General features: G+C 38.9%; 1 long non-coding RNA gene across 1 annotated transcript; it reads right to left on the bottom strand.

Moving 5' to 3' along the window:
• Positions 1-1,678: 1,678 nt before the first annotated feature.
• LOC122065021 lies at positions 1,679-10,499 on the bottom strand. The gene is made up of 3 exons (XR_006135884.1): positions 3,387-10,499; positions 2,298-2,371; positions 1,679-2,180 (listed from the first exon to the last, which is right to left on the bottom strand). It is a non-coding gene; the product is annotated as an uncharacterized LOC122065021 (long non-coding RNA).
• Between the last annotated feature and the right edge of the window lie 2,469 nt (positions 10,500-12,968).

Consider the following 12,968-nt stretch of genomic DNA (forward strand, 5'->3'; position numbering starts at 1 on the left):
GGGGGGGGTTGGGGGGAGGATGGTGGTTGAAGCCTTCACTCATGGTGGTGGAAAACTTTCTCCTTACATGATAGTACCTTCAATTTGGAGAAGGTTTTTCTTCACCCATATGGTTGGTGAATGTTTACCACCATTGTGATTGTGATCACAATCACCCCCCTTTAACTGATTAATAGTTCAAATGTCTGTCACAAAACTCTAGGAGTCTGAACCCAAAAAAGAGAATAGTAATCACTTTCCTTCGCGCTCTTAATTTTATTTTTTTATCGATGAATCCTCTCTTCCTCTTTCAAATTGAGAATACATGGATTATGGTACAGGAGGATGTTCACGCGGTATCCAACGCCTCTCTTTAACATCCATCGTTAAGGTTGGTCCATAGTTACTTGGGTGAGCGCCACATGGCAAGGTGATGATCCAACGGTTTGAAAAATGCACATAGAACGAGGCATTGATAAAGGCTTAGAGAAGCCAAGAACCGTTGGATCATCGCCTTGCCACGTGGCATTCGTCCAGGTAACTATGGACAAGACCTAAATGATGGACGCTAAGAAGAGAAGACGAATCTGTTCACAAGAGGCACAAGCATGGGATTCAAGCAGGTTTTACATAGGTTCTTTCACTATGTATTTTATTTGGCAGGAAAGGATCCTTGTACTATATAGATACGAGAAACCTAGTCCCTATCAGGTTATGTCAAATATTAACTGATGGAGTGTCACCTTGACATCCTTACCATATAACACTCTTTACACTCTTGAATGCTTTGACCCTATTATTTTGTAATCGCACAACTTCCTTTCAACTTCCAAGTTCAAAGTCTAGTCTACAAGAAGAGCAGGGCATCAAGCTCATAGAAGTATGGACTGATTTTGTGCAATTGGCACTTTGGTCATGAACGGAGAACTATCATGAATGGCCATGGCAGCTATTCCAACTTTGTTTCATATGGTATTATACCTTGATCTTTTTGAGTCTGTATATATAAGAAAGGTCGTGATGCAGTTTGACCAGCTCATGTATTAGCTAATAGATCAAGATCAACTAAATTTGTAGAGATGATACGTTTGTAGGATGATATTAGGGGTAAATTCAAATATTTGTTGGTTGGTTTTCTAATAGATCGTGTTCCCAACAAAAAAAAAAGACACGCTACATCTTTAAAAAAGTCTTAAAAAAGTCTTAAAAAAGCATTGACAAAAAAAGATATGAAAATTTTCAATAGACAAACATGCTTCTAGGAGGATCTAAAATTCTAAACCAAGACAACTTCCAACTAATTGCACCACCCATCCATTCCTATGAAACAAGTTTTCTGGGTGGGAGTGTGGGGAATAGGGGTTGCACTAGACACAAGGCACAGAATGACACCTTTGCCCCTCCTGAGGTTCCACATCTTTGTGTTGGGACATAGCTCCTATGTTTCATCCAGAAAACACTTGTCCTTTTTATATATAGAAGTTTATAATGCCCCTCTTTTATAATAATGAAGTTCAGCCAGAATGTCATCTATTCTTGTAATGTAACTTCACTGTAAGGATTTGAACTGCAAGCACTTCAGGTTTATTCCAAGACCTTCCACCAAGCAACTCTCTCACTAAAGAGGAAAGAAAATTGCTCTCCATCACCCAAATTCAGAATGCCCTGTATCCAATCCTAACATCTACCTGGATTTCCATACTCGTGATCATCCACTGCTTCTCATTGATGGGAGTTTTGAGCCTCATACATGTGAAATATGTCAGTAAGCAATCGTTATATCGAACAAACTGTTTCAGATTTTTTGGATTATGGCAATGCAGGGGGTGCACAAGAAGCTGAGGCCCAAGAAAAAAATTTCAAAAGCCTGAAATGTTAAAAAAGGATGTCTTACAACTTCCAACAGCTTAAGAAGCTCATCCTTCTATTACTTAACCCGGTTCCCCTGGGTGGGGGGAGGGGAAGATTCATCTCCACTATCAGTAATTGGTTCCCAAAATCTATGGCCGATGATCCTTCTTCATCTCAATGACCCTTCTTTTTGGGGTTAATGCTGATGGGAGTTTTAAGATCTTTCCACAGATCTGAAAGGGGGCCACCTCAATTTCAAGTCCAATCTAGAGGAATTCTTCACAACTCTTTGGTTTTACCTATTCTTGAAGGCACCAATTCATCGTTCTATTCTTGGTTCCGAATATTGTCTGCCAAAATCACAAGAATCTAATCAGTAAGAAAGAATAAAGTATATTAACATGTTTTGGAAGGGACCATTACTACAATTTCTGAATTGGTCCCAGAGATGAAAAGTTGAAGGATACCATGATAATCACCACTCATAACTGTTTAGTATGTTCAGGGGTAGAAAATAGGTCCAGTTCGTATCTACAAATACCTGGCACATAAAAGTATATCAGATAGTATAAGAGTCAATGACATTAATCTAAAACATATTTTCTTTATCCCGTTTTCCTATTTTATTTGGAGGCCTTGTTCCCTCACATAAAAGTATATCAGATAGTATAAGAGTCAACCATATTAATCTAAAACATATTTTCTTTACCCTATTACCCTATTTTATTTGGAGGCCTTGTTTCCTGCACTGCCTACATTGGAATAGCCATATCACCTGTTCACGTGGCACAATGGGGAAGGCCACAAGGGAAGGCCTTCCTATGCGGGCCACTCAGAGGTCATTTTGTATGTCTGAAAAAACAAAAAAAAAGAAGAAGAAAAGGATATTGGAGTGGCTCCTCCAAGAGAGAACCTGACAGAGACATTTAATGTGACACGGACAACTGCACAGGTGGCCTTTGGGTGCATTGGTAAAGAGGAGTCCCACGATGAAGGGTAGAAGAATTGTGAGAAACAAATGTGGCTTTAAAAAGAATGGAATGGTAACAAAGTTTCTCTGTTGCCGATCCCCCTTTAGTTAGGAATAGCTTTAATCGTGCAGAGTATTTTCATTTATACGTCTATTAGTTCAAGCTTTTGTGCACATTAGGTGCTGGATAGAAAATCTGTGAGCCCTGCATGGAACCATCTACTACTTATCCTAATTTAGCTGTTGACACACCTCCAGCTGCAAGCTTCTGGTAAAAGAATGTCCCCTAACAATGGTAAGCTAGATATTTTCTGTAGACCACAATAAATAACACTGACCCTAATCCATATACTCCTCCCTTGACTCTTCTCCTGAGCTCCTCCCTTGACTCTTCTCCTGAGCGCCCATCTCCCAGGTCTTCTCAAAGCGTTGGATCTTCGCCTAGAAACATGGCACTAGCCCAGGTAGCTATGGGCGAGACCTGGGCGATGGGTGCTCAGGAGAGGAGCCGGATCCCCAACCCCACCCCCCCACCCCCCCAAAAAAAAAAAAAAAAAAAAAAAAAAAAGGAAAACTCTTAAATTACCTGACTACTATCACTTGTACTTTTAAATGACCTTTTGACTTGCCTCCTCGCTTGGTGAAAACTTCCCTCCCTGATTCTACTGATTTCTCTCCTTTGGAGTTAAGACTTCTTTTCTTGGTACTTCCAGGAATTGCTTTGGAGATCGAAGACTCTCTGCCTGAACAATGCAATAATCTGTTCCTGATTAAATGGAGAGGATTTGCGATCAGATGGCTCTGCTACCTTTTACTTGTCAACCTCTTTTTCTGTTTCACCAGAAGCAATGTTTACTAGAGGACGGCCTCTCTTGTTCTACCATGTGGGAGCTGGTCTTTATCTTGTGTTTAAAGTCATATGATGAGGCTTAGCTTAGGTCTCAATCAGAGTTAGTTGCAACTCATATTTCCTTCCTATTTCAGTTTCCCATTTAGGATATATTTCTTTCCTCCCTGCTGTAAATTCTTTTGGCATTATAAATAAAGTATTCTGGGAGACTGCTGGTTCACGAATCTGTGAACTCCAGCAGTCTTGGTTCTTCTTCTTCCTCTTGTGATTGCTGGTTATTAGTTTTGATACTGTTACGTGGTATCAGAGCACTAATACCTGGTGATCTTTCTCCTTTTGATCATTGTTTTGATAGCCCAATGCTGGACTATCCAATTCTCTGGTTGCAGCAACCCTTGCTGCCTAACTGCAAGTTCCTGCCCTAGTTATGATGATATAAAGAACAACTAGGGTCTTCTTCTATTACCACTTTGATCTTCATGAAGGTTTTTGGATCTTGAAGTCGTTTTTTTACCAATTAATGGATGCTGTTCCAGATTCTGGAAAAATTATCTGCAAGCTTTGGGGTGGTTCCTACCTCCCTTTAGCATTATGAACTTTGATTTGGCCTGATCCCATAGCAGATTATTAGCAACTCCAGTGAGTCTGATAGTGGGATCAACCATCATGAATAGCTGATACTCGCATGACAATGACAAGCTGCTGCCGAAGTGACGAACTGCTGCCGGCGATGAACACACAAAGTGATGAATTGATACCTGTTGCAAAGTCAAAAAGGAGAAGACCGAGAGAAATAATAACAGTTGTTAAGGGTTTCAGGTATTGGGCGATTTAGGGCTCCGCATACGTGTGTTTTGGATAAGTTCCCAACTCCAAATATATAGGAGTTGATAGAGCCGTTATTGGAGACTACAACGGCTCAATTCAACACCGTGGAATCGCCCTTCCCCCAAAAGTCTCCATTCCGTTTAGGTCTCTTTGACCTGGTCTTTAGGGATTAGGATGAGGCCACAAGGCCATGCCACTAATATCTCCCACTTGGCCATGCTTGTCAAATGCACAATATACTTAGTTCCCATTTCCAAGAACGTCCATCATGACATTTCCATTTCCATTTATAGGAAAAAAAAAATATTTCTAATGACGAGGAGCATTTAATTCCTATTCCAGACTTAGACTGTTCTAAGTCCAATATGTATTCCGAACATATAGTTCAAATTCCAGACTCAAATTGTTCTAAGTCCTATTAAATTTTACATGCTTAACATAAGCTTCCGCACGAACTACCTTTGTGAGGGGATCGATTACCATATCACTCATAGGTTATTTTAATTTAACCTTTTTCTACTATATCTCGAATATAGTGGTAGTGTATTTCTATATGTTTTCCCTTTGAGCTATTTGCACCACTGTGTATCAAGCTTATTGTTGCCTGATTATCCTCTGATCCATTTACAAGATCCAGCCCAAATTCTAAGTACTGTATTGCTATATGGACTTGGCTCACATTGATAAAAGTAGTAGTCATCTAAATAAGTTGGGGGTACTCTTGTTCTTTTATTCCCACTCATCCTAGGTTCTGGGTCTGTCCCTGATGATCAACTTGATCTTCATGAACTTGGATTCTTCGATAAAAAATTCCTAGTTCTCAATGGTCAACATCATAGTCATCGTCAACGACATGCAAGGGTTCTATATCCTCCTGTTGCGGCCCCTCTTCTAGTTTCTCTAGAAATTCTGCATCATGACTCTCAATTATCCCTTTTTCAAGGTGATAGAATTTATATCCTTTTGATCCTTCAGGATATCCTATGAACTTACATTTGATCGTTCTAGAATCCAACTTATTTCTATATGGCTAGGATATTAGTACATAGGTAAGTTTGCTTTCTTACCTGTCCACAGTTCGTAGGGAGTAATCTCAACAGATTTAGTGGGAATTTTGTTCAAGATATAATTAGCTGTGAGAATGACCTATCCCCAAAACTCCTTGGAGAGAGAGGAATGTAATAGCATGCAACGTACTATATTAAGTAGCGTTCAATTCTGTCTTTCAGCCACAACATTCTGTTGTCTTGTGAAAGACATGGTATTTTGTTTAATGATTCCATGTTCCTCACAGAATTTTTCAAACTCAGTAGAGTTATACTCTCCACCACAATCGGTTCTTAGAACCTTAATATTCCTTCCCAACTGATTTAGTACTTCAGTCCTATAGCGTCTGAAACATTCAAATGCTTTAGATTTTCTACTAAGTAAATAAATATATGCATAATTGGATAAATCATCTGTGAATGTGATAAAATAAGTTTTACCACTATTGGTACTCACATTTAATGGCCCATAGATGTCAGAGTGTACCACTCCGAGAAGTTCCTTTGCTCTCACTCCCACTGGAAAGGCTTTCCTGGTCATTTTACCAGAGAGAATGTTCACATCCATCATATTCTACTTTAGACAACTTAAGAACTAACCCCAATTTAATTATTTGTTGCATTTTCTTAATTCTAGGGTGTCCTAGTCTCATATGCCACATGTATGAATCAACAAGGTTTGCACATCAATATAAACCAATGACCTAGATGCCTTTACATGAATAATATCAGTGGTTACATCGAGAACATTTTCAATAGTGGAAAGTCAAAACAAATCCTGCTCAGGGACAAATCGTCTTATAGCAAAAGAACGACCATGTCGTCCAATGGTGACCTCAGTGCCTGTGAAGCGCACATTAAGACTCTTTTTAACAAGGGCTTGTACAAAAATCAAATTCTGACGCATGTCGGGGGCATAAATTACATCTTTCAGACGGAAATTAGCCTTCCTGAGGTCAAACGCATAGTCTGCAACACCTCGAACTTCATTGTACGAGTTATTGCCCATAAAGATCTTATGGTCACCAGGTGCAAGAAGCTTCATCTCTTATTGTCCCGTGTGGTCCTTGCAATTTGACGTGTCGCACCTGAATCGATCCACCACCCCTCATACTGTTCTCCAGATAAATTGCACTCAACTGTGCCAATAAACTCTTTCCGCTGAGTGTTTGGTGGTGGTGCAAGTGTAGTATTTCCTTTGTTCCTTTTTTAGGACAGGAAGCCCTAAAATGGCCGAATTTTTCACATTCATAACATGCTCCAGGTGGCACATTTTGAAAGTTTTTGGACTTCATTTTACCCTTTCCCTTGAACTTATTCTACTTCATTAGCCCATTTTTTTACCAACCAGCTTCGCCCCAACACCAAGTAGAATAAGTTCAAGGGAAAGGGTAAAATGAAGTCCAAAAACTTTCAAAATGTGTCACTTGGAGCATGTTATGAATGTGAAAAATTCGGCCATTTTAGGGCTTCCTGCCTCAAAAAAGGAACAAAGGAAATACTACACCTGCACCAGCACCAAACACTCAGCGGAAAGAGTTTATTGGCACAGTTGAATGCAATTTATCTGGAGAACAATATGAGGGGTGGTTTATCTATTCAGGTGCGACACGTCACATTGTAAGGACCACACGGGACAATAAGAGATGAAGCTTCTGGCACCTGGTGACCATAAGATCTTCATGGGCAATAACTCGTACAATGAAGTTTGAGGTGTTGCAGACTATGCATTTGACCTCAGGAAGGCTAATTTCCGTCTGAAGGATGTAATTTATACCCCTGATATGCATCGGAATTTGATTTCTGTACCAGCCCTTGTTAAGAAGGGCCTTGATGTGCGCTTCACAGGAACTGAGGTCACAATTGGACGACATAGTCGTTCTTTTGCTACAAGACGATTTGTCCCTGAGCAGGATTTGTTTTTTTACTTTCCACTGTTGAAAATGTTCTCAATGTAACCACTTATATTATTAATGAAAAGGCATCTGGGTCATTGGTTTATATTCATTGTGCAAACCTCATTGATTCATACATATGGCATATGAGACTAGGACACCCTGGAATTAAGAAAATGCAACAAATGATTAAATTGGGGATAGTTCCTAAGTTGTCTAAAGTAGAATATGATGAATGTGAACATTGTCTCTCTGATAAAATGACTAGGAAAACCCCTTTCTAATGGGAGTGAGAGGAAAGGAACTTCTCGGAGTGGTACAATCTAACATCTGTGGGCCATTAAATGTGAGTACCCATAGTGGCAAAACTTATTTTATCACATTCACAGATGATTTATCCAAGTATGGATATATTTATTTACTTAGTAAAAAATCTAAAGCATTTGAATGTTTCAGACGCTATAGGACTGAAGTACTAAATCAATTGGGAAGGACTATTGAGGTTCTAAGAACTGATCGTGGTGGAGAGTATAACTCCACTGAGTTTGAAAAATTCTGTGAGGAACATAAAATCATTAAACAAAAGACCATGTCTTTCACACCACAACAGAATGGTGTGGCTAAAAGACGGAATAGAACACTACTTAACATAGTACGTTGCATGTTATCACATTCCTCTCTTTAAGGAGTTATGGGGAGAGGCCATTCTCACAGCTAATTATACCTTGAATAGAATTCCCACTAAATCTGTTGAGTCAACTTCTTATGAACTGTGGACAGGTAGGAAACTAGACTTAGAAAATCTAAGGAAGTTGGGATCAGTTGCCTATGTAAGACCTGAGCCATATAGAAATAAGTTGGATTCTATAACGATCAGGTGCAAGTTCTTAGGATATCCTAAAGGATCAAAAGCACATAGATTCTATCACCCTGAAAAATGGGTAATTGAGAGTTGTGATGCAAAATTTCTAGAGAAACTAAAGGAGCAGCAACAGGAGGATATAGAACCCCTGCATGTTATTAACGATGACTATGATGTTAACCCTAAAAAAGAACTAGGAATTTTTAATTAAGGAATCCAAGTTCCTGAAGATCAAATTGATCATCAGGGACAAGACTCGGAACCTAGGATGAGTGGGAGTAAAAGAATAAGAACATCTCCAACTTATTTAGATGACTACTACCTTTATCTATATGAGCCATCTTGTTATATAGTTAACGCAGATGTGGAAGTAGTCAATCCTGTAATTTATAGCGAAGAGATGAAATCGCAAGATTCAGGTGAATGGTGGATGCCATGCGAGAGGAAATTGATTCTATCGTAAAGAATCAAGTATGAGAACTTTGTGACTTACCAAAGGGTAAAAATGCCGTAGGTTGTAAATGTGTACTTAAGAAAAAGTATAAAATAGATGGGTTTGTTGATAAATTTAAAGTGTGGTTAATTGCAAAAGAATATACATAGAAAGGAGAAATAGACTACCAGGAAACTTATATGCTGATAGTGAAATTTGCCTATTTAGACTTATTATTATTCCAGATGGATGTGAAAAACGCCTTTCTCAATGGCGAGTAGGAAGAAACCATATATATGTGACAACTTGAAGGTTTTCAAGTAATGGGACAAGAAGACAATGTATGTAAACTTAAAAAATCTTTGTACGGATTAAACAGTCCTCACGTCAGTGATACTTAGTATTCCACAAAACGATCCTTAAGTTAGGATTCGTGGAAAACAAGTTGGACAACTGTGTAAATATTTTGAAGAGTGGGAGCAGTTTTACTATTCTCTCCTTGTATGTTGATGACATACTTTCGCTGGAAATGACCTTGGATATGCTAAACAAAACCAAACATGAACTTAGCAAAAGGTTTGAAATGAAGGATACAGGGGAAGCATCCTATATCATAGGAATTCAAATCATTAGAGACAGAACCCAACGTAAGTTATGTTTGAGTCAGGAAAAATTCATGAACTCTATGTTGAAAAGATTCGGGATGCAGAATTACAATCCCTCAGCAAGTCCAATTGTACTGCAAAAGACTTTATCAAAAAGTCAATGTCCTAAAAAAGAACAGGAAAAGTTGAATGTACCTTATGCTCAGGCAGTAGGTAGTTTGATGTATGCCATGTCGTGTACACGACCGGATTTGGCCTATCCAGTCGGTTTGATAAGTAGATACCAAAGAAATCCTGGCTCTACCCATTGGGAAGTTGTGAAAAAGATTATGAAGCATATTAAAGGAATTAAACACTTGAAATTATGTTTTCAAGCAGAAAAGCTTGAGGTTATTGGATACTTCTATGTTGACTTTGGAGGTGACAAAGATGACTGTAAGTCTACCTCTGGTCATGTATTTTTATATGGAGGTGTGGCAGTTTCTTGGAGTAGCAAGAAACAAGGGTGTGTTGCTAGGCACACAAAGGAAGCTTAGTCTATTGCTTGTAGTATGGCAAGTACTCATGCAGTTTGGATAAGACGATTTTTAAATGAATTTGGGCTAGATCTTGTAGATAGACCATTGGAAATATTCTCTGCTAATCAAACATTAATAAACTTAATACATAGTGGTGTAAATAGCTCAAAGGAAAAACATATAGAAATACACTACCACTACATTCGAGATATAATGGAAAAAGGTAGAATTAAAGTAACCTATATACCAACGAGCGATATAGTAGCCGATCCCCTCACAAAGGGAGTTCGTGCGGAAGCTTATATTAAGCATGTAAATTTATTGGGACTTAAAACAGTCTGAGTCTGGAATTTAAACTATATATTCGGAATATATATTGGACTCGGAAAAATCCAAGTTTGGAATAGGAATTAAATGTTCCTCATAATGAGAAATAATTTTGTTTCGTTCCTGGAAATGGGAATGGAAATGGAAATGGAAATGTCATGACGAACGTTCCTGGAAATAGGAACTAAGAATATTATGCATTCGGCCAACATGGCCAAGTTGAAGATGTTAGTGGTGTAGTAATGCAGGAGTAGATTACAAGTAACTAACTCCGCAGTTTATAACCCCAAACAATACAAATATGAGTAAGAAACAAAGAAATAATACCATCAAATAAATCCCCAAGGAAACAATACCCATATAGGAGTAAAAACCAGCCCAAAACCTAACCTGATAGGAGAGAGAAAGACCTGTTATAGAGCTGAAGAGAGAAAGAGGTGCGGCCAGGGCTGTAGGAGTCCGATTGAGTTGTACTCTTGGGCGTAGATAGTCCCTAAGGAGGGTACAAAAACTCTCAAAGTTGAGAGGATTCTGATGGCTGGTTATGAAGTTACAAGCTTTCTTGATTTTCTGACCTAGGAGAGAAAATTGAGAAGAACCTTCAAGAACAACAGCTGAATGCTTCCAACAGTGACTAGGTAAGGATCGTGGGACCCTTATAAGGCCTGGAATACCTTGATTAAAGACCTGGCTGAACAGAGTACATAAGAGAGAAAGAGAGGAGATCGATCTCTCTCCTATTCCCACTAGGATTGCTGATCGGTTCTGATTTCTGCAGACTTTTATCAGAATCTGAATTATATCTCTTGAATGTTACAACAAATAAAATAAAAGAAAGAAGAATAAAATAGATGGGGGGTTGAGAAGGGTGAAACAGAATAAAGGAAGTGGCTCTCTCAGCCTGGGCTTCTCACCCACAGCTATCTCAGCTGCTCTAAGCATTTAGTTGCAAACTTTCTTTCATAAATGCAAACTTTCTTTATTCAAATCTGTCCAATAATGGTACATATGCCTCTCTATTTATAGAGGGAAGTTCACAATCATACTAATACTAGGAGCTAGTTTCCCCATAAGACTAGACACTCCTACTACAACTAGGAGCTAGTTTCCCAATAGGGCTAGACACTCCTACTACAACTAGGAATTCAAAATAGGACTAAGACTTGACTTTATGACTCCAATATGGAGTAGGACTAACTAACTAATGGTCCAAATAGGACTTTACAACCAACTAATGGCCTAATGGGCCTTTATTGAATTAAATAACAACTAATTAAACTAATGAATAAAATCCCGTTTTCCTACCTTCTACCCATATTTTAGGCCTATTAAAATGGCCCATTTCAAACAAAACCTATGGGATCAAAGGCCCAACACATACATAACACAACCTAATGCTTATTTGCAATAAAATAAGCCCAAGTGACTTATCTACATCATGTAGCCACCTTGGCCTCATCCTAACGTTACTTTCAGTTATATCCCATACAAGGGATGTGGAGAGAAAATAGGGGAAGGCGATTCCCGATTGACTAGGTTGCCGATACTCTTCAATGGTAACAAACGAAGTCTATAAAAGATAGATTTTGGAATAGAATATGAGTCAATCACTGTGGAGCCCTAAATTGCCCAAATAGAAACCAATCTAATTACTCAACTGCTTATCTCTCCAAGTTTCTCTACATGCAGGTATCCATATTGATCGGCAACATCTTCAGTCTTACTAACAGCACCAACTGAAAACAATACCAACAGTGGCACCTGATTTGATATAATATAATAGAAGGAGATGCAAACCCACAAGGCAACATCTGATCTGAAAATGACTCCAACCCGGTGAGAAACCCTTGAAACAACCCAGATTTTGGGTGAAAATTAACAGTAGCAATAGATGGTTTCAGATGAGAGGGTGGACCTTGGTGCATCGGTAAGGTTGCTCTATTGTGACCAAAGTGGTCATGGGTTTGAGTCAAGAAACAGCTTCTCCACGAAGCAGAGGTAAGGCTGCGTGCATTATGACCCTCCCCAAACCCCACAGTGGATGGGGCCTCGTGCACTGGGTACGCCCTTTAATAGATGGTGTCAGATGACCATCAAATATGAATCGAAGGATCCACAAGAACTAGGGAACAATGTCCTAAAACCCAGATTGATCTGATAAACAGATCTGGATACAACAACAAACAACAACCATAACCTTACCCCAACAACCATAAACAGATCTGGATATATTGCAGAAATTGTTCCAGTGAAAAATAGGCCAAAACAGAGTATCACAGACTGATAGAGAGAAAAGATGTAACAAAAAATCAGTAGCTGAGATTAGCTCCAAACCTGGATAGAAGAAGCTATTATAGGAGAGCAACAATGCCTCAAAATCCCAAGAAGATCTGCTGGACAGATCAGAAGTAATTTCAAGGATCAACATTTCTCACAGAATTACCCCAAAACAGCGTATTGCATGGAGTGATAGTGAACAGCAATAACATAAGATCAGCAACGCTGATCAGCTCCAGAACCAGATTGAGTAGACTTCCACGTAGGGTCAATCAACCCATAAAACTTGAGAATGATCTGCTGGCTAGATAAGAAATAATTGAAGATCTTGATAGCTATTAAAAAAAAAAAAAAAACTGCCACAAGCTTGTGTGCGCAATTAATTGAATCCACCCGATTGATCACTCCATGGAAAATAATAAATAGGTAGTAGAGACCCTAGTTTATCATCAAATCACCATCAACTAGGGCCTGAAATAGATATTAGGCAGCATAGGTTGCTGCAACTCTTGAACAAGAACTTTTTA

This window comes from Macadamia integrifolia, unplaced genomic scaffold (genome assembly GCF_013358625.1).
Source record: "Macadamia integrifolia cultivar HAES 741 unplaced genomic scaffold, SCU_Mint_v3 scaffold1860, whole genome shotgun sequence".
Lineage (NCBI taxonomy): Eukaryota > Viridiplantae > Streptophyta > Magnoliopsida > Proteales > Proteaceae > Macadamia > Macadamia integrifolia.